This window comes from Sinohyriopsis cumingii, chromosome 11, assembly GCF_028554795.1.
Source record: "Sinohyriopsis cumingii isolate HCF-2022 chromosome 11, ASM2855479v2, whole genome shotgun sequence".
In the NCBI taxonomy this organism is placed as follows: domain Eukaryota; kingdom Metazoa; phylum Mollusca; class Bivalvia; order Unionida; family Unionidae; genus Sinohyriopsis; species Sinohyriopsis cumingii.
Window position 1 is genome coordinate 59,737,774 of NC_142971.1, and position 26,643 is coordinate 59,764,416.

Here is a 26,643-nt window from a genome sequence, read left to right on the forward strand (position 1 = left end):
ATAGTAAAGTCTAGCAGACTGGGGCATCATGCCAGAGACATGCAGCATCATGTCCCACCCAGCCACAATATCCTGATACCAGGCCAACCAGTCCTAATACTACTATAACCTCTTAAGTGAGTGCCAAGTGAGGCAGCTGCTATTACCATTTTATAATACTTTGGTATGACTGGGCCAGGCCAAATAATGTAATATGCCTGAATTCATTGCTATGGTAACTATATACTGTCTTTCTTGTTTTCCATTCATTGTCAAGTTTGGCTGAAATTGGTTTTGGTGGATTTTGCAAAGTTGTGAATAGTTTGTATGGGGGGGGGGGGTACATATCTGTCACTGGATAAGACATGATGAATGTAGTGCCACAGGTTCAACTGGACCTAAAAAAGAACTTAAAAATTCCATCACAGACATCTGAAAAATTAAAAACATTCCAAAGGGCTGAGATAAACAACAGAACATGCTATACACTGTATTAGCTGTCCAGTGGCTAAGATGAGTGACTGACAACACTGATAAGTGGCATAATTGGAATTGTGGTAGCTTACTATCTTATTTCATGTGACTAAATCACTATAAAACTTAATACCATACAATGTCTTTGATCCTCAATGGTGACAATCAACAAAGAGAAACTATTACTTCCTCTCCACGTTATCACCAAAGCAACAGTGACAATCAACAAAGTGAAACTATTACTTACTCCCTACATAATCACCAAGGCAACAGTGACAATCAACAAAGAGAAACTATTACTTACTCCCTACATGATCACCAAGACAACAGTGACAATCAACAAAGTGAAACTATTACTTACTCCCTACATAATCACCAAGGCAACAGTGACAATCAACAAAGTGAAAATATTACTTCCTCTCCACATAATCACCAAGGCAATAGTAACAATCAACAAAGTGAAACTATTACTTCCTCTCCATATTATCACCAAAGCAACAGTGACAATGAACAAAGTGAAACTATTACTTACTCCCTACATAATTACCAAGGCAACAGTGAAAATCAACAAAGTGAAAATATTACTTACTTCCTACATAATCACCAAGGCAACCATGACAATCAACAAAATGAAACTATTACTTCCTCTCCACATAATCACCAAGGCAACAGTGACAATCAACAAAGTGAAAATATTACTTATTCCCTACATAATCACCAAGGCAACCATGACAATCAACAAAGTGAAACTGTTACTTACTCTCCACATTATCACCAAGACTAAGCAATAGTTTTTCTGGCTTCTGATATGACCATCACCTGTTCCAATACAGTACTGGATAGTGATGTGTGTGTTTGTGTGATTAGGATTTTTAATATAACTTTTAAAAAAAATTCTGCCATATTGCTACGATGTCAGTGTGGCAGTTTATAGGATGTCCCACCCAGTCACATTATCCTGACACCAGGCCGACCAGTCCTAACACTAACCTCTTAATGCTGAGTGTCTAGCAAGGCAGCTGTTAGTACCATTTTTGTAAGTCTTTGGTATGATTCGGCCAGGGTTCAAACCCACGAAGTCCTGCTTCCGAGGCAGATGCTCTAACCACTAGGCCACCGGAGCAGTTGGATAGTGATGGAACATAATCATTGACAATTGTATTCAAATAAGCTTAACAAAAATCATTAAGACAATTTTTATTCAAATAACAATTATTCAATCACCAAAACCACTGCATGATATCAATGTTTTTTCAGGTATATGCCAAGTCAAATAACATCCCCCACCCAATAAATTTCAGTGAACTGTATTCTGTCTGTACTTCTTTAAGGTAAATACCAACACAGGTTTGGGACTACATAGAAGATAATTGAAATGTAAATAATACAACATATTATTGTGATATAATGCAAAGCAAGTAAAATCCTAAATCATATACTCCTCAATAATGATGAGAATGATTAAAAATGCTGCTGACATTTCCATGACATTGAAATCACGCTGACCATGACAAATATAAGCATGACTAGCCAGTATGTCCCTGGTGATTGAGCCTACGCCCCGTGCATTTAATTTTGTTCACGAGGGTTGTGGATAGAAATTTTGCATTCCTGATGTTTCTCATGTTTTGAATTCAGGGTTGTGAAGGGAGTTTTTGCATGCCTGACTTTTGTCTTGCTTTTAAGTAGTAAACAATATGTTTACAAAACTCTGAGGTTAAGTACAAGTGGAATTTTCCATCAGAAAATTTGGTTTTCCAGGACAATCTATTGCATCGTAGGTCAAGAGGGTATCTGTATATATAGGTTTGGTAAACAATTATTCATTCATGTATCATGATCAGTCTATGTGATCTTTTACTGTTGTGTTCATATACAATTTGAGAGGAATTATTAAAATTATTCGTTGGAATTACAAAGTGCTCACTGACTTTTTTGGACTAAATTTACTACTTGTGATTATATAGAACTCATTCATACACATTTTTCATTGTACATGTATCACTGAGGTATATCAAAACCTTCAAGACTATCGGAATTCATTCAGAACAGTATACTTTTGGATCTGTGATAGGAATTTCAGGATTATTTGGGAATTTTATTCACAATACTGTAAATGTCTCATAAATTATCAGTTTGTAACTTAGGAAAATAAATGGGCCCTGAGTGGATTAGTTATCTAAAGCATTTGCTTTTACCAGTCACTGCCATCTCACCTATTTCCACATGGGTTTGAGTATCGGTCTAGGCCAATGTGGGTATGCAAGAAAGCTGCCTAGATCTCCCCAGATTCCTCCATTACCAGTTATACTTAATGCCATGTAAGCCTATATTTTGCTGAGAAATGGCATCAAATCCAGAACAACAAGAACAGAGAAATAAACTATTGTTGATTTTCCTAAACTTTTTGGCTTTGCTTCTTTCTGTTATATAGTTTAAGACATAGTTGTAACACTGATCTCCTAGCAAGGTGTTCTAGCTGTAACAATAAATGTAATCATGGTTGGCCTGGAATATGGCCCTGGGTGACTGACCCTGGCAAGATGTTCTAGCTGTAACAATAAATGTAATCATGGTTGGCCTGGAATATGGCCCTGGGTGATTGACCCTGGCAAGGTGTTCTAGCTGTACTAATAAATATAATCATGGTTGGCCTGGAATATGGCCCTGGGTGATTGATGCTGTCAAGGTGTTCCAGCTGTAATAATAAATATAAACATGACTGTCCATAGTGATAGATCCTGGCCTTGTCTCCTAAAAAGGTGTTCTAGGTGTAACAATGAATATAACCAGGACTGTCCATAGTGACAGACCCTGGCCTTGTCTCCTACCAAGGCGTTCTAGCTGTTACAATAAATGTCATCATGGTTGGCCTGGAATATGGGCCTGGGTGATTGACCCTAGCAAGGTTTTCTAGCTGTAATAATAAATATAATCAGGACTGTCCATAGTGATAGATCCTGGCCTTGTCTCCTAAAAAGGTGTTCTGGGTGTAACAATGAATATAATGAGGACTGTCCATAGTGACAGACCCTGGCCTTGTCTCCTAAAATGGTGTTCTAGGTGTAACAATAAATATAATAAGGACTGTCCATAGTGACAGACCCTGGCCTTGTCTTTTAACAAGGTGTTCTAGGTGTAACAATATAATCATGACTGTCCAAGATAACAGACCCTGACCTTGTTGTTTAACAAGGTGGTCTAGGTGTAACAATATAATCATGACTGTCCATGATAACAGACCCTGACCTTGTCTTTTAACAAGGTGGTCTAGGTGTAACAATATAATCATGACTGTCCATGATAACAGACCCTAACCTTGTCTTTTAACAAGGTGGTCTAGGTGTAACAATATAATCATGACTGTCCACGATAACAGACCCTGACCTTGTCTTTTAACAAGGTGGTCTAGCTGTAACAATAAATGTAAATATAAGCATGACTTGCCAGTAAGTGCATGTTGACTGGCCTTCTCTACAGGAGCATATTAAGAGATAATGGTGTGAGAGCCTGATAGCTATGCAGTGCGAAGTGAAACATTAAAGGATACTCTTATAGTCAACTTGAATTCATTTAATTCAATGGGTCATAGCTTTTCCTGTTTCTATTTCTTCCTTTTAATGTATTGAAAAACTTGTTCAATATGTACAAAGCATTTCGCACCCACATCCCCATGGACTATCACTATCATTGCATCACATAGGATGGAATATCACTGTCATTGCATTATTTAGGATGGAATATCACTGTCATTGCATCATAAAGGATGGAATATCACTGTCATTGCATCATATATGATATTTACTTTTTCCAGTTAGGATTTCATTTAATTTAAGACAGTCATTCAAATTGAGAAGAAGAAAAAAAAAACTGTCCACACCTGATTCCTTATAAACACTGACACAATCCGATGAAAACTGAGATTTCTAATGAATCGATCTACTCAATTTTATTCAGTGTGGCCTGAACCACAAAGATGACAATCACATTGTATTCATGTCTTCTTAAATCAATTACTTTTTTTTTCAAGCAGCTTCATTTTCCTTACAAATTATCGTTATATACTACACTGATGTAGGTCAACTACATTGACTTGTACACAATACTTGATTTAAATTGTATTGAAGCTTAATAATGTAAATGTGAGACATTTTCATCTTCTATATTTTACAAAAGGTTGACTAAAACACGTCACAGTTCATTTCACATTTGATCTAATCTTTTTCAATGATACATATTAAGCTTATAGCATTACAGATTAATGACTATAAATTCAAAGATTATGTGTACATTTACAAGTCTGCACGTCAGTTACCAGGAACTGTGCATGTTATTTAAAGTATAGCTGGCAATGTATATAGCCACAGGGGAGATTGGTTTTTACAGAGTTACTCTCTTTAATAAAATTATTATTATTATTCCTTCTATATTCCACACTAGTTGATATATTACCTTCTGGTAAGAATTTATTTAAAATTAACATATGCTTTCTGATGACACAAATTATATTTTTTTACACATCAATGATATTTCTTAACTCACCCATGATATTTCTTTAACTATCAATGATTATTTCTTTAACTATCAATGATATTTCTTTAATCAATGTTATTTCCTGAACCCAGGGCCCCCGAGTGGCCGAGTGGTCTAAAGCGCTCTCCATTACGGATCACTGCCATCTCACCTCTGTCTGCGTGGGTTCGAGTCTCGGATTCGGCCTAAGTGGGTATGTGAGAAAGCTTGCCAGTAGCTTCTCGTGGGTCGGTGGTTCTTCCCGGGGTTTTCCAGGGTTCTTCCTCCACCATTAATACTGGCCACCATGCATAGCCTATCGTGTGCTGAAAAATGGCGTTAAACTCAACAACAACAACAACAACAACAATTTCCTGAACCATATACCCATAAGTCTTTGTTACTAGCAAGTAAAACAGGTGATAACATTTACATTGGTGAAATATTTTACAGTGATTATCTATTGTAATTATCAGGCTGAAATCTCCCTACTGGTAAAATCCAATTGGCCTGCAAATTTGCTTTGGTGATTCATGTCATGCTTCAGCCATCGACCCTGGGGATATATCAAGAGAATAATATCCAGTGTCTTATATCTCATTTGATTTAAAGGTTTTCTCTATGTCCAATATAAAGTCTTTCACATACTGTACATGCACACTTAAGCCCTACCTTTGTTCCAAAGATATTGTGATAACCCATGTTACCTTTGATTATCAGTAACAGTGAACAACCAACCAGTATAGGACTAGGTCACAACCTGGCCCACAGAAACATTGTTATCAAACACAGAAACATTGTTATCAACCAGACATTGTTATCAACTTAAGCAGCCTTGTACTGAAGCAAAGCATGGCAATATGTATTGATAATGTATCATACTGACACACCCTAATGCATGATATAAAAAATTCCTATGTTATTATGCAATTATGCCCACAAATGTGAAAATATAAAAATAAAAACAAAAATATACTCATTTACAGACAGTTGAAATTTTATCCATTTTTATGCCACTATAAGAGTTTATTATGATGTATATCTGTTTGTCGGTTATAAATTTTGTTTCTGCACAATAACTAGTTTTCCATCATTTATAGATAGTAAACCTAGTAGATGGCTTGTATTTGGGAAAAGGAAAAACACTCAATTTCATTATCAAAGGTCAGATCTCTGTGATTGAAAGAAAAGATGGCTTCTGTGGAATTAACATTACATATAGATAACAAAAAAAGGACATAACATTTTGGATGACTTGCATTTCCATAAAGGAAGAAGCCTGTCAATTTTGAGTTAAATGTTGAGATCAGTGCTGAAACTAGAAATGTGGTTCTTCAAATAAATTTCAAGTACCTTTGTCAAAGTTTTTGGATTACTTAGACATTGGTATGAGGAAGCCAATCAATTTGGGTCAAAATATCAAAGGTTAATGTGACTGTGACTGAAAGAAGAAGAATAATTTTTGCGTAAGTTTCAATTCTTAACCAAATACCTTAAGAACAGTTTGTGGATTCTTGCACTTAAGGTGTATCAGATGCCTATTGATTTTGGGGTCAAAACGTTAAAGGTCACTGTGGCTCAAAAGAAAATGGGCTTTACAGAGGATCATTTGTTCGCAAGTAAGCTCTTTGGCCTAACTTTGTGGATGGATTGTACCCAGGGTAACCTAGAAACAAAAGATTCTGGTATGTATATAATAACTTCAACAATTTTTCAGTCATATCGCTACAATGTCTGCAGTGTGACAGTTAATAGTGATGTCTAGCACTGGGGCATCATGCCGCAGACATGTAGCAATATGTCCCACCCAGTCACATGATCCTGACACCTGGCCAACCAGATTCTGGAGTCTTGGCATCAGATGTCAAGTGTCATAGTAAATCTTACAAGAAAATAAGTTTCTGCAGAGTAACGTTTAGTTCATATTACCATACTGATATACAGCACCTCAAAGATATGGCTTAGGTCTTCATAAGAGAGATGAACACTATTATTCATTAAGGTATAGCCTTCCTGGAGCTGTATTTACTTATTACATCTTCAACTTTTGTGGTTATTGACAGTGACACAATGCATTTTTATTATTAACCACAGTACTGGTCCCATCAAAATGGGAAATCTGAGAGTGCTATAATTTATACAAACAACTGGCTGGGTACATGACACAAAAAATGTGGAACATGGCACTTCTCATTGTTACTTTAGTGTTTATACCTATATGCATTTGAAAAGGCATATTGCAATTTGCTGCAAAAATCACTGAGCTGTCTTACTTCACTATCCCTGGACAAAATGTTACATAAGTACTTTCACCTTGTGCAACACTAACACTACACGCTTTCTAGCAACTGTCACACATCTTGTTTGCTATGAAATTTAAAAAGATTTCGTGTAAAGCTGAAAGAGGTGTGGCATGAAAATATAAAAGTTTGACTTTAATTGGCCATAAATAATTTGGCCTGATAGGACTTGGATCCCAATTATTACTTCCAGTTTTGTATGGATCCATGAATATAGTCCCAGTCCCAGTCTACGGTAATTTAGAGCCTTTTTTCTTCTCTCATTTTGGTGATACATATACAAGAGTAGATATAGGCATTCTTGTATTGATTTAAACACAACTGTTTATTCTTTAGAATTTGAGTACAGAGGTGGTGTTGTCTGTGTGTATTTTGGCAACAGTGCACAGCAGTAATGAGGCATTGATACTGATCAGGAAGTGAAATCTGTGACCTATTACACTGTGCTTTGTATACAGTCCAGCTGCTCAAAATAATGCTGGTTAAACTATGACAAGGACTTGAACCTAAGTTAAACTGTGAAGATATTTTATACTAACTGACAACTGTTAACATGATTTATTAGGATTTGGACACAATGGAAAGTTCAGTGCTACAAAACAAATGTAGAGACTATATTGGAAAAATAATTGTGATCTAAGTCCATATATACTGTGTATATAGTTACAAAGTGGAGACCTCAATAATTTGTAGGTTATGACCCACAGGATACAATGGGATGCCCATTGTGCTTGATAACTGGCTATGACTCAATGAAGAAAACAGTATGCCTCCCCTGGGGTTGTTAACTCAGTGAAGAAAACTGTATGCCTCCCCTGGGGTTGTTAACTCACTCGGTTAAGAAAACTGTATGCCTCCCCTGGGGATGTTAACTCACACAGTGAAGAAAACTGTATGCCTCGCCTGGGGATGCTAACTCACACAGTGAAGAAAACTGTATATCTCCCCTGGGGTTGTTAACTTGCTCGGTGAAGAAAACTATATCTCCCCTGGAGTTGTTAACTCACTCAGTGAAGAAAACTGTATGCCCCTTGGGGTTGATAACTCGACCCAGTGAAGAAAACCATATGCCCCCTCAGGCTGATCATTACAAATCTTTTCTTAGACAGTTTAATCTCATAATTTGGGACTACATGTATTTTAATTTATGCAAAATACCCACACCTCCAGAGACCATTTCAATTTTTTTTTAAACACAGCCACACACAACCCTTAATTGTATTAGATGGTCTTAAGAATGTGTTTTGAATGGTGTGGGAGGAACTGTATGGCATAACTTGAGCATGCACACATCAATATCTCCCACACCTGGACGAGCAGGATAGCACAGTTCTCTACCTTTTCTTTTTAAAATGATCACAAAAATCAAAAAGAGTCACTGTGTTAACATCACAGATGCATTCATTTGAAAAATAAATATTTATTTTCAGATTTGGATAAGTTAATTTGTATAATCTGCTACTACATGTATTAAGATGCCCCCAAAAATGCCACTAAGCTGGATGCATTGGCTAAATAAAGACTATATCCTCTGTGTTTTTAGATATGATCTATCAGCTAACAAAATATCACACTAAGCTGCCTGCATCATTGTAATCCACAGGGGAAAATCCACTACTCTCCCATTTCACCTGTTGCCGCATGTGATGTGATTTCCTAGTTTCTCATCAATATGCATACCTGTTCAATGACCCAGTGAAATGAGGTCTTGTGTACCAGTCTAGAAGTGACTGTAGTTGATTGAATGAAAGAATCTGACTGGCCCATTCAAAGGGCACAAAAAATGTCAACTTTCTGATAATGTTGTATAGTTAGACTGCAAATGGAGAACATTTTAGACTCAGACTGCAAATGGAGAACATTTTATAGTTACACTGCAAATGGAGAACATTTTATAGTTACACTGCAAATGGAGAACATTTTAGACTCAGACTGCAAATGGAGAACATTTTAGATTCAGACTGCAAATGGAGAACATTTTAGACTCAGACTGCAGGATTATTTTCACTTCATAATACTCTAAGCTTCTCTCACATTTGATTTATAACTTTAATAATAAAATTATTTGTTAAGTTTTACAAAACTTGTTGGTGTTGCTTCTTTCTATTACATAGTTGTTGACCATAATCATAGTAGATGGTATTAAAAAAATTATCCACTTTTGTTCTCTTTAAAGTTCTGTTCTCTATAGCTAGCTCTTCATTATCAGAAAATGTTCATATGAAGCATTTTGGTATTGTCACTGATTAGCTATCATCCTTTTGAAATTGAAATTGGAAGATATACTGTAACTAGAAGATTTTAAGCAAGAATCTGTTGTGCATAAGTCATAGAGGATAAAGTACACTTTCTATTATCTTGTCCAATATATCAGAGAAAGTCATCAGACACACCTTGTCAATCACCTAGAACTAAGATGATTACAGCAAGCATACACTAATGGCAATAATGAAGTGGTCTCACACAAATGTTTAATCCACACTTTGAGTGTGTAAACTGCAAAATACATATCACAAGTCAGAAAAACCAAGCCATCCCCAAGTTAGAAAAACCAAGCCATACCCAAGTTAGAAAAACCAAGCCATCCCATCTGCAAATAGAACTTGATATTTATATATTTATTAATACTGATAAGTTACCATGTATGTGTTACAACTGAATTAATATTTAAGTACAACCTGTTCTGCCAGACTGTTGGTCTCTCAAAATAGGTCAAAACACTGTATAATTAAAAAAATGTGCATGGAGACCCTAGTCTCTTTTGACTGGTGGTCTCTCATAATAGGTCACAACACTATATATATATTTTTTTTAAATGCACGGAGATCCTGGTCTTTCCAGACTGGTCAGATCTCTCATAATTGGTCACAACACAATATCATCATCATCATCATCAGTCCCGTAGTCTGATAGACCGTTGGGGCACTGCACAAGACCGAATAACCAGCTTCCTCAATGTCAACGGAGATCCTGGTTTCTCCAGACTGGTGGTCTCTCATAATAGGTCACAACACTATATAATTTAGACAAAATGGTGCAGAGAGATCCTGTCTCTCCAGACGGTTGTTTTCACAGCATCAGTCAAGACTGGCTTTACTGTATATTACAGTGTATGTCATGATGTAGTTCACATATTGCTGGCCATAATATTACAAACCCCACAACTGTCTTGTGACCTTTCTTTGATTTTTGTACACTGTCTATCCATATAAATGTAGTTGTACACTATCCATTTAGATGTTGTTGTTGTTGTTCTAGGGTTTAACGCCATTTTTCAGCACAAGATAGGCTATACATGGCGGCCAGTATAATTGGTGGAGGAAGAACCCTGGAAAACCCAGGGAAGAACCACCGACCCACGAGAAGCTACTGGCAGGCTTTCCCACGTACCCACGCTAGCCGAGCCTTGGATTCGAACCCACGCAGACAGAGGTGAGATGGCAGTGATCCGGAACGGCGAGCGCTTTAGACCACTCGGGGCCCCCCCATTTAGATGTAGTTGTACACTGTCTGCCCATTCAGATGTAGTGGAACACTATCCAAATATGTTTTGTTGTTGTTGTTGTTGTCGGGTTTAATGCCATTTTTCAGCACATGATAGGCTATACATGGCGGCCAGTATTAATGGTGGAGGAAGAAACCAGGAAAACCCCGGAAAGAACCACCGACCCATGAGAAGCTACTGGCAAGCTTTCTCACATACCCACACTGGCTGAATCCGAGACTCGAACCGGCGCAGACAGAGGTGAGATGGCAGTGATCCGTAACGGAGAGCGCTTTAGACTACTCGGCCACTCGGGGCCCCAAATATGTTTTGTACACCATCTATCCATAGTGATGCAATTGCACAATGTGTATCCTTGTTTTATATACAATCCATTTTTGTACAGTGCCTATCCATACAGATGTTTTTGTACAATTTTGTAGTTGTATAATGTCTATCTATTCAATCTGATTAAAATCAGATCACCATGGTCCTAAATGAAGATCTGACAGCAACGCCTTCGTGGTCATGTTCTGGTGACATGTTATTACCATAACTTCTAATTTTATTAGCCAATCAGACAAAGTCTTGTACCTTTGCATTTAGGAGACTGAGTAGTATGGCTGAAGAGCATCAATGTGTGCCAAACGATTTGATTTGATTCACTTTCTGCATTTCCGTCAGATAATTCAAAGGTCACCAGTACACTATCCCTAAGCAGTCACTGTCAGATCTTTAAGCAGGACTGTGGAAATCTGATTTTAATCAGATTTTAAATATATATAGATGTTTTGTACAATAATTTCATATATACTTCCAAATATATGTCTTGTTTAAATTTATAATTAATTGCCCTTGAAGTTGTGCTTACCAGACTATGTAGACTGATGTTTTGTGCAGCGATATATTTGCTATTATAACACTGAGAAGAGAGACATCTGTAATTATAATTGAAGCATTTCTCTAATTTTCTTTTAATCTTCACAACAAAATACATTAATGGTGCTTACTGATCCAAAGAATTATCAAGCTTAACTTCTATCCAATGCTATGTCAAAAGAATGAGAAAAATGAACACTGGTATATCTACCAGAAGTGTCAAGCTTAACTTCTATTCAATGCTATGTCTCAAGAATGAGAAAATTGAACACCGGTATATCTACCAGAAGTGTAAAGCTTAACCTCTATTCAATGCTATGTCTCAAGAATGAGAAAAATTAATACCAGTATATCTACCAGAAGTGTCAAGCTTAACTTCTATTCAATGCTATGTCTCAAGAATGAGAGAAAATGAACACTGGTATATCTACCAGAAGTGTCAAGCTTAACTTCCATTCAATGCTCTGTCTCACTAATGAGAGAAAATGAACACTGGTGTATCTACCAGAAGTGTCAAGCTTAACCTCTATTCAATGCTATGTCTCAAGAATTAGAGAAAATTGAACACTGGTGTATCTACCAGAAGTGTAAAGTTTAGCTTCTATTCAGTGCTATGTCTCAAGAATTAGAGAAAAATGAACACCGGTATATCTAACAGAAGTGTCAAGCTTAACTTCTATTCAATGCTATGTCTCAAGAATGAGAAAATTGAACACCGGTATATCTACCAGAAGTGTCAAGCTTAATTCCTATTCAATGCTATGTCTCAAGAATGAGAGAAAAATGAACACTGGTATATCTACCAGAAGTGTAAAGTTTAACTTCTATTCAATGCTATGTCTCAAGAATGAGAGAAAAATGAACACTGGTATATCTACCAGAAGTGTCAAGCTTAACCTCTATTCAATGCTATGTCTCAAGAATGAGAAAAATGAACACTGGTATATCTACCAGAAGTGTCAAGCTTAACCTCTATCCAATGCTATGTCAAAAGAATGAGAGAAAATGAACACTGGTATATCTACCAGAAGTGTCAAGCTTAACTTCTATTCAATGCTATGTCTCAAGAATGAGAGAAAATGAACACTGGTATATCTACCAGAAGTGTCAAGCTTAACTTCTATTCAATGCTATGTCTCAAGAATGAGAGAAAATGAACACTGGTATATCTACCAGAAGTGTCAAGCTTAACTTCTATTCAATGCTATGTCTCAAGAATGAGAAAAATGAACACTGGTATATCTACCAGAAGTGTCAAGCTTAACTTCTATTCAATGCTATGTCTCAAGAATGAGAAAAATGAACACTGGTATATCTACCAGAAGTGTCAAGCTTAACTTCTATTCAATGCTATGTCTCAAGAATGAGAAAAATTAATACCAGTATATCTACCAGAAGTGTCAAGCTTAACTTCTATTCAATGCTATGTCTCAAGAATGAGAGAAAATGAACACTGGTATATCTACCAGAAGTGTCAAGCTTAACCTCTATTCAATGCTATGTCTCAAGAATGAGAAAAATTAATACCAGTATATCTACCAGAAGTGTCAAGCTTAACTTCTATTCAATGCTATGTCTCAAGAATGAGAAAAATGAACACTGGTATATCTACCAGAAGTGTCAAGCTTAACTTCCATTCAATGCTCTGTCTCACTAATGAGAGAAAAACGAATGCTGGTATATCTACCAGCAGCTTGAAAATAAACTCAACAACTATCCCACTATTGAACCTTTGTGTTCCTGTGAGATTGGTAATAAGTGTGTAACAATATATGTACTGTATATGGCTTGAAGTTATGTCAATGTTTTGGAAATGCCTAGCTGATGTGTAATACAAAATAATCCATCAACAAGTAAACCCTAATCACAGGTCACTCACACCTTGTGCTGTTGTGTGCCTGATATTTGTAGGGTTGTTTACAAAACTGATAATTATTGATGTGTGTTTCAATAACAACAAATTATCATCTCTGATTTAAACTTGTTTTCTCATGTACTAAAATAAGAAGGTTCAAATGTACCAAATTTTGTCCTTGTAAACTATGCCTTGTACAATTAAATTATCAACCCACAAAAATGTAGTTTTTGAAGGGGTACAAGTAGTTTTAACAATACCTGCTAATATTGTGTTACTATCTCTTTCTGTGGCACTAGCCCTATATCCAAGGTGAATATTCCCTCCTCCTTCAAACTGTCCACTACAGACTTAACAAACTAAAATGTTACATTACTCAACAGTGTTATACAACTTGTATTTACCAATCACTGCCATCTCACCTCTGTTCACATGGGTTCGAGTCTTGGGCTTGAACCAACACGGGTATGTGAGAAAGACTACTAGTAGCTTCACTCAGGTCGCTGGTTTTTACTGGGGTTTTCCTCCCCCAATTTTACTTGCCCCCATGTACCACCTATCGCATGCTGAATAAAGGTGTTAAGCCCCACAACAACTCCCCACTCCCCCATACAACTGCTATTAATAATGTCAAGCCATGCTATAAGAAACTTGTGTATGTTATTTACATATCTGCACTATGGAATATGGGGTTTTATTGTTATGATTATATATATATATATATATATATATATATATATATATATATATATATATATATATATAGTAAAACCTGATATTCATTTATATTTATAATGACATGTTTTTGTAACAGTGGTTGGTAAAACAATCATTTGGTTTAATAAAGAACAACCTGAAGAAAATGTCTCTTGTCTCCTGCCTGTTGTTTATTTATGTGCAAAAGGAAACAAAGTTGTATATTTTAGATAAACTATAATGTTTCTAGATACAAAAACTGCACAAGATTTTGTTGAAATTATTTTGAATGCACCATGTATAACAAAAGAGTATAATTTGGAGGAGAAAGAAAAGAATATTTCCTCCTCCAATTAGTAATTGTATGTCCAGAGGAAAAAACAATGATCCCAGTCTGATTCCTTAGTTATTTCCCATGATTCTGAATTTCATCCTTTTCAATACATGGACAGAGACAGAATTACATCAGAGTGGTGAGGCAGGAGGTAATTATGCCTTTCCCATGTATTACTGCTTGCCAAATTTACCAGACCCTTAACATTTGCTAGAATACAAAGTGGAAACTCAAAAGACTCCCACGGTGTGGTGAATTGAATCCTAATAAATGTTCTATCACAAGTCCAAATGTATATATAAATTCCAATATTCCTGAATGTGCTGACGTACCAACAGTCTTGTATGTATCACAATATAATTCAGAATGTCTTTGAATGATTTCACAAAAATCACAAAGTAGCATTTTAGTCAAAAAGATCAATGAGCAATGTACTTCCAGTGAATAATTGCAATAAATGATTATGCTCAAATTTAATCTGAACACAACAGTTGTTGTTGTTGTGGGGTTTAATGCCATTTTTCAGCACACGATAGGCTATACATGGTGGCCAGTTTTAATGGTGGAGGAAGAACTCAGGAAAACCTCAGAAAGAACCTGCCCACGAAAAGCAAACACAACAGTCAATGATTCCATAGATGAAACTTAAAACAAAAATGAATATTTGTTTACTACATCATTTATTTACAGACTGTCACCTGAACAAAGATGCAATAGTATTTCTGGAAGACTTCACTAACTCATAGGTAGACACAACTCTCAATCATGACAATAGGCCAAAACTCTATCATCAATCATTGACAAAGGTCAAGCATTTAATATAATTACATATACATAACACCCTCTTTTTGAAACCAGGCAATCCCAAAATCCTGGATGTCTGTCACCCGCTCTAATATGCCTGTTCTAAGAAAGGAATACACCTCTTCACTTGAGGATACCAGCTGGGAGTAGTGGAATCAAATGGGGATCCTTGAACAAAGTGCAAGATCCTGGAGCAAAACCAGTAACCCTCCTTTATTGTGAAAAGGACTCATAAATTGTCCATAAAGTCTGACCAATCATTGTGAACAAGGTTTGAAAACTAGGCCAGTTTAGTAACTATGGGGATTTGAAAGGAGAGGGTGTGACTCAGTAGAGTTGGCTGCTTCCCTCCTTGGAGTAAGAGGAAGGTTCCAGATTTCCTCCCTGGTTCTTCCGGCAATCTCATCATGTGAAAGATGAGCAGAGTTTTGAAATTGTTCTGACAGTTCTGTTGGGACATTTGCTTAAAACATTTGGAATGAAGACCAAGTGACCTTCCAGAATAGGGTCATTTCTTCACCATTTTAGCTGGACTAGCACTGCTGATCTCTCTAATTTCTTTTGAGGCCATTATAGGAATTAATTCTTCAAAAAGTGTCTCCTCATAAAACTGGTTGACCAGTTAAAGGGTTTTGCTGTGCTCCAGCAAAACATGTCTCCAAAGTGACCTCCCTATACAGACATGGAGATTACTGGGAGGCAAAACCATGCACAAAAAAGCACATGCCTCAACGTCTTGGCAACAAACTCCAACATTCTCTCCAAAGGCACTGGATATAATTATTCCTTTCTAAGAGAGTGACAAAGATAGCTAAATAAAAACTGGCATGGCAGGCTATAATACTGGTGCATGACTGATGAGTTCCAAAGCATTGGCAGATGTAATGAAGGGCTCATATTTCTTCCACCATTCCTTAATTGGGAATCATATGAGCCAGGGTTGGAGTGCTGGCTTAAGGAGCCAATGAACCCTGTAAATGGAGACTTATTTCTGTGGCAGAAGTGTAGAAGAGTGGACAGACTACCCCTTTTGCTGCTTAGACACCTTGGCATCGATAAAATTTTGCATTAATTACCTAACCATCACTTTGATCTGGAGGAAGAAGTGGAAATAAACCTCTTTATCAAAAGTCTACAACGGTCAAAATTTCCTCCTTCTCCATCACCTAACTTGAAGGATGGGACAAAAATGGGGACTCCAAAAGAAGAGATGGGTCCAATGCAACCAGCTAGTCTCTGAGAACTCCTCTGCATCTACCAAAACTGAGAGTTCAATGTTTTGTCCAAGACCTCAGGGCCAGATATCCCTTCTTATCTCCATCCTTGGAAAAAGGGGATTCATGACTGTGGGTTTGTTGTCCTGTCTCCACGGACCCACTGTTCCTCTCTCCTTGGAGAATGCAGCTAATGATAATCTCTTGAGGCAATAGAAGGTCAGTGGTGGCCCCTTTCATTTTTCCTGGATAATAAAGTCAGAGGAGATAGAAGAGATGTAGCTAAAGGAAAATCAACTTCGTATCATGGAAAGAATGTGACTGACTCACAAACAAGTGATAATAATCACCAAATTCCAGGGATGAACACAGAGAAAGGGGTGTGGTATCAACCTGATCCTTTTCCCTAGAAAGGTGCACAGAACTTAAGAACTCATTTGCCATAGGAAATGAACTGTAACAAAGAGAAAGGGGTGTTGTGTCAACCTGATCCTTTTCCCTAGAAAGGTGCAAAAAACTTAGGACCTCATTTCCCATGGGGAATGAACTGTAACAAAGAGAAAGGGGAGATGGGTATCAACCTGATTCCTTTCACAAGACCAGTTATCAAGACAAAAAAAGTAACTGAATGACATTAGATACACTAAATACTACTCAGATGATAAAAAGAATTATGGAATCTGACTGAAATCATGTGGAATGGAATCTGACTGAAATCATGTTGGAATGGAATCTGACTGAAATCATGTTGGAATGGAATCTGACTGAAATCATGTTGGAATGGAATCTGACTGAAATCGTGTTGGAATGGAATCTGACTGAAATCATGTTGGAATGGAATCTGACTAAAATCATGTTGGAATGGAATCTGACTGAAATCGTGTTGTTTTTGTTCAAAACATTAAAAAATTTATTAGAATATTTACCAGGAAATGAGAGAGCAATGCAACAAAAGTAGGTGTTGTACTTTTCTGTTAAATTTGATTATTTTCCCTTCTTTTTCAAATTAATTCTTTCTGATTTTACTATTTTAAATATCTTACAAGTATTTATTTTGCTGACTATTTTGATTCAGAAACTACAAGATAAAAGCAAGATTAATAAAAATATCCCAATTCAAATCCTGCTGAAAATTATTCAAATTACTCATGCTGAAATTAAAATTCATTATAGATCTGACAAATTACAAATTTGAGAACCGCTCTGGCGGCCTAGTGGTTAGAGCATCTGCCTCAGAAGTGAGAGGTCGTCAGTTCGATACCTGGCCGAGTCATACCAAAGACTTACAAAAATGGTACTAACAGCTGCCTCACTAGGTGCTCAGCATTAAGAGGTTAGTGTTAGGACTGGTCAGCCTGGATAATGTGACTGGGTGGGACATCATGCTACATGTCTGCGGCATGATGCCCCAGTGCTAGACATCACTATAAACTGTCACACTGCAGACATTGTAGCGATATGACTGAAAAATTTGTAAAAATCCAAATCACACACACATGGTACTGTGTACATGTGCACTTTCAGAAACTTTGAAAAATTTGTAAAACAAAGCAGTTCAAGAAAAGACAATGATAATAAATATTTTCCTGTTATTTGGAGTGAGGTGTCCTGTCTGTAAAAGAAAAAATGTGAAATTCATGCCGTCAATCCGTTTGGTAATGCAGTGCAACAAAATCTGATAAACATGTTGTGAAACAATTGATAAATAAACAGATACAAGGAAAGTAATTTTCTATATATTAATTTTTTTGCTGCTTGCTGTAAGAATTTTTGAAAAAGGGTGCAATCAAAGGACAAATGTGTAATATTTCCTGTTTATCTTTAGGTGAACACTCTTTATTTCATTCTTAAACAAAAGCCTGAAAAGAACACACAAAAACCCACTGGACATCTGGCCCTATGTTCACAAACTCCTCAACATACTGTAGGCTCCTCATTCAGTTTTCTTTTCTGGTGTTTTTAAGCACATAATACATGGCAGCCAGTCTATTTTAGTGTACGGAAAAATATGGGAAGAACCACCAACCCATGGGAAGCTACAGGCAAGTTTTCTTATCCTGTATACCCACAGTGGCCTAGCTGATAAAATTGACCAACCGTATAACTATAATAGCAACCAGTACTGCAAATTAGTCTTGCTACAACAAATGCAGTCTCTGTGAAGTAATTTAGTACTTTTTTGGAAAGTAGAATTTAATGACACTGGAGAATATGCAACATATTATCTTCTAGTGCTAGACTCAAACTTTCCAGCTTTCTGTAATTGGCATTTGCCTTACTGAGATTTTACCCTAACTTTATGAAAGTACTGTGCATCAAAGAACCTATCCAATAAATATTTTGAAACTTTTTCGCACAAGAGTAACATGGGTTATGCTACCTTTCCACTGATTGTTTGCCGTTATTTACAGTTCTGGCTATTAGTGTAATAATTCATTAAAATAAAAAAGTTTTGTCAGACAGGTAAAAAACAAGAGCAAAGTGTTCAAAATATTATTTTCTGCAGCTGAATAAACACTACTATAGTTTTCTTTTTTTTAAATATCTGACTTTTGGCACAAAAATTTGTGAGGATAGCTTTCCATTAATACAGCCTTTCAATTATTTAGTAGAACCCATGTGCTATTAACATGGCAGACAACAAAGATGAGAGAGTATTCCATTTGACTTGATGACTCTACCGACATTATGGATGCAAGTAGGCAAATATAACACAGTCATTGTAAAAATACAAAAAATGTCCAACAGATTAATATCAACAGTTTAATTGTTATTATGATCCCATCATTTAACAAAATTTAAATTGATTCCCAACACAAGTAGTTACCTGTTGTTATTTTAACCTGGATCCATCGATAATGGCACAAAAGTGGACACATTTTTTGTTCTCTAGATTGTAGCTTATCCAACTGCATGTATTATCACATATCCACAGGGAATATATTTTATTAGTAAGTACCATATATTATCACACATCCACAGGTAATATGTTTTAATAGTGAGTACCATATATTATCACACATCCAATATCACACATCCACAGGTAATATGTTTTAATAGTGAGTACCATATATTATCACACATCCACATGTAATATGTTTTAATAGTGAGTACCATTTATTATCACACATCCACAGGGAATGTTTTAATAGTGAGTACCATATATTATCACACATCAAAATGCAATATGTTCTAATAGTGAGTACCATATATTATCACACATCAACAGGCAATAAGTTTTAATAGTGAGTACCATGTATCATCACACATAACAGGTAATATGTTTTAATAGTGAGTACCATATATTATCACACATCTACAGGGAATATGTTGTAATAGTGAGTACCATAATTCAGTTCGTTTCTAAAAAAACGCATAAAGTACACAAACATATCTGAGATAATACTGTACAATCTGACTGTATCACACCTTGAGTATGACACCTAAAATAATTGTCCTTCATCTTCTGAAAGCATTTCACATACACAGCTGCAAAATACACTGCATAATAAATATACATCACTTACAAATAAAACCTGGCCATATTAACTAAAACCTAACCTAGCCATGGGTGATAATCAAACTTTACCTAGGTCTTCTTGAGGTACAGTCAGCCATGTGTGATAATCAAACTTTATCTAGGTCTTCTTGAGGTAAAATCAGCCATGGGTGATAATCAAACTTTATCTAGGTCTTCTTGAGGTAAAGTCAGCCAAGGGTAATAATCAAACTTTACCAAGGTCTTCTTGAGGTAAAGTCATCCATGGGTGATAATCAAACTTTGCCTAGGTCTTCTTGAGGTAAAGTCAGCCATGTGTGATAATCAAACTTTATCTAGGTCTTCTTGAGGTAATGTCAGCCAAGGGTGATAAACTTCACCTAGGTCTTCTTGAGGTAAAGTCATCCATGGGTGATAATCAAACTTTACCTAAGTCTTCTTGAGGCAAAGTCAGCCATGTGTGATAATCAAACTTCACCTAGGTGTGTGTGTGTGTGATTAGGATTTTTAACATAGGTTTAACAATTTTTCAGTCATATCGCTACAATGTCTGCAGTGGGGCAGTTTATAGTGATGTCTATCACTGGGGCATCATGCCATAGGCATGTAGCATGATGTCCCACCCAGTCACATTATCCTGACACCAGGCTGACCAGTCCTAACACTAACCTCTTAATGCTGAGTGCCTAGCAAGGCAGCTGTTAGTAGCATTTTGTAAGTCTTTGGTATGACTCGGCTGGGGATCAAACCCATGACCTCCCGCTTCTGAGGCAGATGCTCTAACCACTAGGCCACTGGAGCGGCCTTTTACCTAGGTCTTCTTGAGGTAAAGTCATCCAAGGGTGATAATCAAACTTTGCCTAGGTCTTCTTGAGGTAAAATCAGCCATGGGTGATAATCAAACTTTACCTAAGTCTTCTTGAGGTAAAGTCAGCCATGTGTGATAATCAAACTTGACCTAGGTCTTCTTGAGGTAAAGTCAGCCATGGGTGATAATCAAACTTCACCTAGGTCTTCTTGAGGTAAAGTCTTTATATCAAATTTGTTTTTAATCCGTAAGTGCTTCCAGACCTACTGATCAGATAGGAAATTGATTGGAAAAGTTCCAAGTCAAATTGGGATCATTACTTTGGAACATTTTGCTGGAAAAGTTTTAGTATAATCCTCTATTCAATGATACTGAATTTAATTTTCAAAATGCCTTTTGTCACATTTTGAACAAAATTTTCACCGCAAATTACCACAAATAACATACTGAGCATAAAATATTTCAATAAAATCCTATATGCCCAGTGAGAGATGAATAACAGTGACAAAACTGATGTATAAAATACCCCTTTTTTGTGCTTGTAATGAAATAATGGCAAAAATAAAACAAGTGAAACCAACAATTTAAGTAAAATCAGCAAGCAATTTATTTCCCTATAAAACAAAATGAAAATTCAAAAGACCTTACCATATTGTAAATTAAATTTCAAGTAATCCTATATGTCTTGTCCCAGGTCCAAAGATACTGAATGTTCCAAATGATTTTCAATACTCTTTAATTTCCTGATATGAACATGATGCCATCCAAAATGTCTTTCAATGAGTTCACAAAAATCCAAGTAATGTATTAATCCAAAAGTCTCCAAAAGTCAATGTGCACTTTAGTAATTCCATTGAATCTGATTTTTACAACACAACTGTAAACTCTGATCAGAAATGGATTCCTACACACTGATTTAAAAGAGGAAAGAATCATTGGTTTATCAAACCCCTATTTATATGCATTTTTTTCTTGACATATAATGTAATAGCATGTGAAGCACTCCAATGCATAAACCTAGTCTAACTGTAAGCAAGACAGGCCTTGAACTTAAATGATATGTAAACAATGTGTTAACAACTTTAAATCATGGACAAATGTTAATTATCTAAAAATTCTGTTTACAGCTTACAATCATGCACACAATTTAAGCACACAATGTAAATTAAATATACATAGGTGGCACTATACAGTTTCACATTTTGCATAGGGTTAGGATTTTAAAGAAAAAGAATTTCCCTGGCTTTCTTCACTGGTTTTACTGGCTATTTAAAAAAGACCTTGTATATCTTAGGAATAATGCAAAGAACCTTTAATTCCCTTTATTTTGGTGTATGATTGATGGGTGTACTATGGGTTATAGAGTATACAGCTTGGCCTTACTTCAGATGTGCACCTTTCAAAAAAGTGCTAGCTCTACTTGGTCATTTTCACTTCCTGAACTTCAGAGGTCAATTGTATAAAAAAGAGCCCATAACTTTTTTTACATTTTATATATTTGGTAATTCATTCATTGCACTTTCAGAAGCTGGTACTGTCTAGTCTGGCAAAATTCATTTTCCCTATTTTAATAGCTGCTATGTATAGTGCACTTTAGACTAATTCAGACTGATTTTTTAACACAAGGGAGCAGTCATTTTAGTTAGCAGTGTGCTTAAATCATGTAAAATTTCCAAAAGTACAATATCCAAAAGAAATATCATCCACATTACATTAATGTATCATAGAGATATGCCAACATTCTCTCCACTGTGCATGTTTTAAATGCGAACTACTTCACCTTACATATGTCACTCTCTCAAAAGTACATATTATCTGGTGAGCGCCACCATAACACAATTTTGTTAAAAGTGGACATACAGACAGACTGATGAACAGTGGCAATAATAAATATTTATATATTTATTCATTGTAAATCATAATATTTTACGTTGTTAAATTTAATTAAAAGAATTGAATTCAAAGTGCTAACAGCATAAAATATAACATTTCCCCAAATGAAAGTAGGTATATTTTGTAAATCAGAAATAGGCCACAAAGGTGAAATGGAAGTTTGGCTTACATCAGCTGTTTCCTTTCCAAATTCTACAAGTGTGAGAATGTACATGTTCTGCTTGCACATATTGTATTGAAGACTGAACCCATCTGTAGACCACAATCTGTTTCATACACTATGTAAACTATCATGTCAAGATGTTTACCCAAGTGAAGTGGTCTTAACAAATTAAATAGCCCAGGTGACCTTCTGTTTAATCTTAAACTTTCAAACAGAGACCAAGCCAATTAATTTATAATTAATTCTTTATATGTCACATTATTCAGACACCAGCACTGCGTCTGCTGATACAGGTTTTATTTTAATGTAATCAAGAATGTTCAAATTTACAGTTTCTTTGGGCAACAAATGGTTAGCTTTGCTCTCTCTGTCCTCCCCCACCCCCATACTCCTAATCTAGACCACTCAAGAGCAGCAAGACCTTTTTGTTCCAAGTTACTACATACCAGAGTGGTGATATGCCTGTTTTATCAGTATGTAGCTGTCACCATCTAAAAGATTTACATAAAATGGAGGTATTAACAAATGTTGATGTGTGCATGGATGCTGACAGACACTGAGGTATTCAGGACAGTATGTATGTATGTATGTATGTATGTATGTATGTATGTATGTATGTATGTATGTATGTAGTTTAACGTATGTATGGGTTTAACACCATTTTTCAGCACAAGATAGGCTATACATGGCAGCCAGTATTAATGGTGGTGGAAGAACCCGGGAAATCCCTGGAAAGAACCACCAACCCTTGAGAAACTACTGGCAAGCTTTCTCACATACCCACATTGGCCGAATCAGAGACTCGAACACATGCTGACAGATGAGATGGCAGTGATCTGTAACAATGAGTGCTTTAGACCACTCAGCCACTCGGGTATGTATGTATGTATGTATGTATGTATGTATGTATGTATTAGTTTTTAATGGCACCACAGCATAATAATGATGGCTATATGATGCAATTCAAAATATAGTTCTGAAAATATTAAAAAAAGAAGAATTACACAAAAAGCATCGCAAAGATAAACCCTTCCAAATAAATATAAATATTATAGGGCTAAATATAATTATTTCATGTGCTATGGTATGTATATAAGTTTCAGAAGAGAATTTATATTTGTATATAAAAATTCTCTCCATAAATGTAATAATTCTAACTCTATGATAGAGCGGTACCTCTTTGGTCACTGTTAAATTAAGAGGCTGTGATTCTAGGTCAGTATGGTAATATCAGCAGCTACTCATATGTAATGGTGTTAAGTTAGTGCAAGCAGAGAAATTTAAACAAAGAAGTCAGTATGACAGTTGGATTGTTGTTGTTGTTGTGGGGTTTAACGCCATTTTTCTGCATACGATAGGTTATGCATGGTGGCCAGTATTAATGGTGGAGGAAGAACCGGGGAAAACCCCGGAAAAACCACTGACCCACGAGAAGCTAATGGCAAGCTTTCTCACATACCCACATTGTCCGAATCTTAGACTCGAACCCATGCAGACAGAGGTGAGATGGCAGTGATCTGTAATGGAGAGCGCTTTAGTCCACTCAGTCAGTTAGGGCCCTTAAAATTAGTGACCATTTGTTGGGAAATTTTAATCTCTTTTATAAGGTGTAAAGTGCGTAAAAAAAGAATTAGGTAGTTATACTTTAATTTGGAATTCATTTACACATAAAGATAAAGTTTACAAGTAATCTCATACTTAATATAATATTTTTGGAAATTCTAACATATATTATCAGTTGGCAAAGTGTGTGAGTAGAGTGTGGATATATGGCTTTATTTTGGATTATATAATTAAATTTTGTGCATTTGATATGCAGATTAGAGTTAAATAAAGGGTATGCACCTAACTCAATCAAACCAGCAGTTTAGTTCTAGAAAATGTCTTCAGGGAATGCTCTCTGAGGTCAACTAGGATTGTTTATAAGCCAGGTCAAACAGTGCAGGGAGTGATCAAACTTGGCCCATATGGCAAAACCATAAAAATGGAAAAAATATATCAATAAGACTCGATAATGCAACAACTGCAAACGCTGCCATTATCATGCTTGATGCCACAATCGTGGTGAAAAATTCAAAGACAAATGCACAGCCAAAGCCCGAAAGTATATCAATTTCAGAGGAAACCATACCCCTACTCACAGGAATGTTCACATACCTAAACAGAACAAAGAATTATTCAAACTGTGGAAGAGAAACAGTTGTCATACAATCAAGGAAAAAATTGACTAGGAGTTCCAAACCAACACAAACAGAGAATATGGATATTAGGAAAACAAACCCATCGCCTATTCCTCAACCAATAGCAAAAACCACAACAGGACTTAATGATACATCAAAAGGGTCTTGTACAGTCCAAAACAAGGGAAACAACAATCAAAACCCTGAAACTGCAGGCAAACACAACATGCCACAACAAACACATACAGAGAGCAAAAACTTTGGAAAATAAAACTACACTGGACCCTAACCAAAAATCTAGTGGCAGCCTCAGAACTGAAGTTGGAGTAACCAACACAGCTAATGACAACCTTGACCCCAACTTGATATCAAATTACTTTAGCTATTACAGGAAGGCATTTAACAAATTACCCACAACAACCTGATATCAAATTACTTTAGCCATTACAGGACTCGGGCATTTAACAAATCACCCACAACAACTTGATATCAAATTACTTAGCTCGTTACAGGAAGGCATTTAACAAATCACCCACAACAACCTGATATCAAATTACTTTAACCATTACAGGAAGGCATTTAACAAATCACCCACAACAACTTGATATCAAATTACTTTAGCTCATTACAGGAAGGCATTTAACAAATCACCCACAACAACTTGATATCAAATTACTTTAACCATTACAGGAAGGCATTTAACAAATCACCCACAACAACTAGATATCAAATTACTTTAACCATTACAGGAAGGCATTTAACAAATCACCCACAACAACTTGATATCAAATTACTTTAGCTCATTACAGGAAGGCATTTAACAAATCACCCACAACAACTTGATATCAAATTACTTTAACCATTACAGGAAGGCATTTAACAAATCACCCACAACAACCTGATAACAAATTAGTTTAGCTCATTGCAGGAAGGCATTTAACAAATCTCCCACAACAACTTGATATCAAATTACTTTAGCCATTACAGGAAGGCATTTAACAAATCACCCACAACAACTTGATATCAAATTACTTTAGCCATTACAGGAAGGCATTTAACAAATCACCCATAACAACTTGATATCAAATTACTTTAGCCATTACAGGAAGGCATTTAACAAATCACCCACAACAACTTGATATCAAATTACTTTAACCATTACAGGAAGGCATTTAACAAATCACCCACAACAACTTGATATCAAATTAGTTTAGCTCATTACAGGAAGGCATTTAACAAATCACCCACAACAACTTGATATCAAATTACTTTAACCATTACAGGAAGGCATTTAACAAATCACCCACAACAACTAGATATCAAATTACTTTAACCATTACAGGAAGGCATTTAACAAATCACCCACAACAACTTGATATCAAATTACTTTAGCTCATTACAGGAAGGCATTTAACAAATCACCCACAACAACTTGATATCAAATTACTTTAACCATTACAGGAAGGCATTTAACAAATCACCCACAACAACTTGATATGAAATTAGGTTAGCTTATTGCAGGAAGGCATTTAACAAATCTCCCACAACAACTTGATATCAAATTACTTT

The 26,643-nt window shown here is 36.0% G+C and overlaps 1 protein-coding gene across 1 annotated transcript in view; it reads right to left on the reverse strand.

Annotated features, from left to right (window-relative positions):
* The window catches only part of LOC149788528 (uncharacterized), a 100,863-nt gene that overhangs the window by 34,201 nt on the left and 40,019 nt on the right, over positions 1-26,643 (reverse strand). The gene's annotated exons all lie outside the window — the stretch shown is intronic.